The sequence below is a fragment of the Triturus cristatus genome, chromosome 1_1 (genome assembly GCF_964204655.1).
Source record: "Triturus cristatus chromosome 1_1, aTriCri1.1, whole genome shotgun sequence".
NCBI classification, from domain to species: Eukaryota; Metazoa; Chordata; class Amphibia; order Caudata; family Salamandridae; genus Triturus; species Triturus cristatus.
In genome coordinates, this window is record NC_140579.1 from 179,341,883 (window position 1) to 179,346,882 (window position 5,000).

At 58.4% G+C, this 5,000-nt stretch overlaps 1 protein-coding gene across 1 annotated transcript in view; it reads left to right on the forward strand.

The window, feature by feature from the left end:
- Positions 1 to 5,000, forward strand: part of IPO4 (importin 4) — a 3,494,625-nt gene that overhangs the window by 188,789 nt on the left and 3,300,836 nt on the right. The gene's annotated exons all lie outside the window — the stretch shown is intronic.

A 5,000-nucleotide genomic window follows, 5' to 3' on the forward strand; every position in this document is an offset into this window, starting at 1 on the left:
AGGAACAGGAACAGGAGGAACAGGAACAGGAGGAACAGGAACAGGAGGAGGAACAGGAGGAACAGGAGGAGCAGGAGGAACAGGAGGAGCAGGAGGAGGAACAGGAGGAGCAGGAGGAGCAGGAGGAACAGGAGGAACAGGAGGAGCAGGAGGAACAGGAACAGGAGGAGGAACAGGAGGAGGAACAGGAGGAGCAGGAGGAACAGGAACAGGAGGAACAGGAACAGGAGGAACAGGAACAGGAGGAGGAAGAACAGGAGCAGGAACAGGAGGAACAGGAGGAGGAGGAACAGGAACAGGAGGAGGAACAGGAACAGGAGGAGGAACAGGAACAGGAGGAGGAACAGGAGGAGGAACAGGAGGAACAGGAACAGGAGGAGGAACAGGAGGAGCAGGAGGAACAGGAGGAGGAACAGGAGGAGCAGGAGGAACAGGAGGAGCAGGAGGAGCAGGAGGAGCAGGAGGAACAGGAACAGGAGGAGGAACAGGAGGAGCAGGAGGAACAGGAACAGGAGGAACAGGAACAGGAGGAACAGGAACAGGAGGAACAGGAGGAGGAACAGGAACAGGAGGAACAGGAGGAGGAAGAACAGGAACAGGAGGAACAGGAACAGGAGGAGGAGGAACAGGAACAGGAGGAGGAGGAACAGGAACAGGAGGAGGAACAGGAGGAGGAACAGGAGGAGCAGGAGGAACAGGAACAGGAGGAGCAGGAGGAACAGGAACAGGAGGAGGAACAGGAGGAGCAGGAGGAACAGGAGGAACAGGAACAGGAGGAGGAACAGGAGGAGCAGGAGGAGCAGGAGGAGCAGGAGGAACAGGAACAGGAGGAGAACCAGGAGGAACAGGAACAGGAGGAGCAGGAGGAACAGGAGGAGCAGGAGGAGCAGGAGGAACAGGAGCAGGAGGAACAGGAGCAGGAGGAACAGGAGCAGGAGGAGCAGGAGGAGCAGGAGGAACAGGAGGAGCAGGAGGAGCAGGAGGAGCAGGAGGAACAGGAGGAGCAGGAGGAGCAGGAGGAGGAACAGGAGGAACAGGAGGAGCAGAAGGAACAGGAGGAACAGGAGGAGCAGAAGGAGCAGGAGGAACAGGAGGAGCAGGAGGAACAGGAACAGGAGGAGGAACAGGAGGAACAGGAACAGGAGGAACAGGAACAGGAGGAGGAACAGGAGGAGGAAGAACAGGAACAGGAGGAGGAACAGGAACAGGAGGAGGAACAGGAACAGGAGGAGGAACAGGAGGAGGAACAGGAACAGGAGGACAGGAGGAGGAACAGGAGGAACAGGAGGAGGAACAGGAGTAGGAACTGGAGGACAGGAGGAGGAACAGGAGGAGGAACAGGAACGGGAGGAGGAACAGGAACGGGAGGAGGAACAGGAGGAGGAACAGGAACGGGAGGAGGAACAGGAACGGGAGGAGGAGGAACAGGAGGAACAGGAGGAGCAGGAGGAACAGGAGGAACAGGAACAGGAGGAGGAACGGGAGGAGGAACAGGAGGAGGAACGGCAGGAGGAGCGGGAGGAGGAACAGGAACGGGAGGAGGAACGGGAGGAGGAACAGGAGGAGCGGGAGGAGGAACAGGAACGGGAGGAGGAACAGGAGGAGGAACAGGAACAGGAGGAGGAGGAGGAACAGGAGGAGGAGGAACAGGAGGAGGAGGAACAGGAACAGGAGGAGGAACAGGAGGAGGAACAGGAACAGCAGGAACAGGAGGAGGAGGAGGAACAGGAGGAGGAACAGGAGGAGCAGGAGGAACAGGAGGAACAGGAACAGGAGGAGGAACCGGAACAGGAGGAGGAACAGGAGGAGCAGGAGGAACAGGAGGAACAGGAACAGGAACAGGAGGAGGAACGGGAGGAGGAACAGGAGGAGGAACGGCAGGAGGAGCGGGAGGAGGAACAGGAACGGGAGGAGGAACGGGAGGAGGAACAGGAGGAGCGGGAGGAGGAACAGGAACGGGAGGAGGAACAGGAGGAGGAACAGGAACAGGAGGAGGAGGAGGAACAGGAGGAGGAGGAACAGGAACAGGAGGAGGAACAGGAGGAGGAACAGGAACAGGAGGAACAGGAACAGCAGGAACAGGAGGAGGAGGAGGAACAGGAGGAGGAACAGGAGGAGCAGGAGGAACAGGAACAGGAGGAGGAACAGGAACAGGAGGAGGAACAGGAGGAGCAGGAGGAACAGGAGGAACAGGAACAGGAGGGGGAACAGGAGGAACAGGAACAGGAGGAGGAACAGGAGGAGGAACAGGAGGAGCAGGAGGAACAGGAGGAGCAGGAGGAACAGGAGGAACAGGAACAGGAGGAGGAACAGGAACAGGAGGAGGAACAGGAGGAGGAACAGGAGGAACAGGAACAGGAGGAACAGGAACAGGAGGAACAGGAGGAGGAACAGGAGCAGGAGGAGGAACAGGAACAGGAGGAACAGGAACAGGAGGAGGAACAGGAACAGGAGGAACAGGAACAGGAGGAGGAACAGGAACAGGAGGAGGAACAGGAGGAGGGGGAACAGGAACAGGAGGAACAGGAGGAGGAACAGGAACAGGAGGAGGAACAGGAACAGGAGGAACAGGAGGAACAGGAACAGGAGGAGGAACAGGAGGAGGAACAGGAACAGGAGGAACAGGAACAGGAGGAACAGGAACAGGAGGAACAGGAACAGGAGGAGGAACAGGAGGAACAGGAGGAGCAGGAGGAACAGGAGGAGCAGGAGGAGGAACAGGAGGAGGAACAGGAGGAGCAGGAGGAACAGGAGGAACAGGAGGAGCAGGAGGAACAGGAACAGGAGGAGGAACAGGAGGAGGAACAGGAGGAGCAGGAGGAACAGGAACAGGAGGAACAGGAACAGGAGGAACAGGAACAGGAGGAGGAAGAACAGGAGCAGGAACAGGAGGAACAGGAGGAGGAGGAACAGGAACAGGAGGAGGAACAGGAACAGGAGGAGGAACAGGAGGAGGAACAGGAACAGGAGGAGGAACAGGAGGAGCAGGAGGAACAGGAACAGGAGGAGGAACAGGAGGAACAGGAACAGGAGGAGGAACAGGAGGAGCAGGAGGAACAGGAGGAGCAGGAGGAGGAACAGGAGGAGCAGGAGGAGCAGGAGGAGCAGGAGGAGCAGGAGGAACAGGAACAGGAGGAGGAACAGGAGGAGCAGGAGGAACAGGAACAGGAGGAACAGGAACAGGAGGAATAGGAACAGGAGGAGGAACAGGAACAGGAGGAACAGGAGGAGGAAGAACAGGAACAGGAGGAACAGGAACAGGAGGAGGAGGAACAGGAACAGGAGGAGGAGGAACAGGAACAGGAGGAGGAACAGGAGGAGGAACAGGAGGAGCAGGAGGAACAGGAACAGGAGGAGCAGGAGGAACAGGAGGAGGAGCAGGAGGAACAGGAGGAACAGGAGGAGCAGGAGGAGCAGGAGGAGGAACAGGAGGAACAGGAGGAGCAAAAGGAGCAGAAGGAACAGGAGGAACAGGAGGAGCAGGAGGAACAGGAACAGGAGGAGGAACAGGAGGAACAGGAGGAACAGGAACAGGAGGAACAGGAACAGGAGGAGGAACAGGAGGAGGAAGAACAGGAACAGGAGGAGGAACAGGAACAGGAGGAACAGGAACAGGAGGAGGAGGAACAGGAACAGGAGGAGGAACAGGAGGAGGAACAGGAGGAGGAACAGGAGGAGCAGGAGGAACAGGAACAGGAGGAGCAGGAGGAACAGGAGGAACAGGAACAGGAGGAGCAGGAGGAACAGGAACAGGAGGAGCAGGAGGAACAGGAACAGGAGGAGGAACAGGAGGAGCAGGAGGAACAGGAGGAACAGGAGGAGGAACAGGAGGAGCAGGAGGAACAGGAACAGGAGGAGAACCAGGAGGAACAGGAGGAGCAGGAGGAACAGGAGGAACAGGAACAGGAGGAGAACCAGGAGGAACAGGAGGAGCAGGAGGAACAGAAGGAGCAGGAGGAACAGGAGGAACAGGAGGAGCAGGAGGAACAGGAACAGGAGGAGCAGGAGGAACAGGAGGAGCAGGAGGAACAGGAGGAGCAGGAGGAACAGGAACAGGAGGAGCAGGAGGAGCAGGAGGAACAGGAGGAGGAACAGGAGGAGCAGGAGGAACAGGAACAGGAGGAGGAACAGGAGGAGGAACAGGAGGAGGAACAGGAACAGGAGGAGGAACAGGAGGAGGAACAGGAGGAGGAACAGGAGGAACAGGAGGAACAGGAGCAGGAGGAGGAACAGGAGGAGGAACAGGTGGAACAGGAGGAGGAACAGGTGGAACAGGAGGAGGAACAGGAGGAGGAACAGGAGGAGGAACAGGAGGAGCTGGAGGAGGAACAGGAACAGGAGGAGGAGCAGGAGGAACAGGAGGAGGAGCAGGAGGAACAGGAGGAGGAGGAGGAGAAGGAACAGGAGGAGGAACAGGAACAGGAGGAGGAACAGGAACAGGAGGAGGAACAGGAACAGGAGGAGGAACAGGAACAGGAACAGGAGGAGGAACAGGAACAGGAGGAGCAGGAGGAGGAGGAGGAACAGGAGGAGGAGGAGGAACAGGAGGAGGAGGAGGAACAGGAGGAAGAGGAGGAGGAACAGGAGGAGGAGGAGGAACAGGAGGAAGAGGAACAGGAGGAAGAGGAACAGGAGGAAGAGGAGGAAGAGGAAGAGGAGGAAGAGGAACAGGAGGAGGAGGAACAGGAGGCGGAACAGGAGGCGGAGGCGGAACAGGAACAGGAGGCGGAACAGGAGGCGGAGGCGGAACAGGAACAGGAGGAACAGGAGGAGGAGGAGGAGGAACAAGAACAGGAACAGGAGGCGGAACAGGAACAGGAGGCGGAACAGGAGGCGGAGGTGGAACAGGAGGCGGAACAGGAACAGGAACAGGCGGAGGAACAGGAACAGGCGGAGGAACAGGAGGCGGAGGCGGAACAGGAGGCGGAACAGGAGGCGGAACAGGAGGCGGAACAGGAGGAGGAACAGGAGGAGGAACAGGAACAGGAGGAACAGGAACA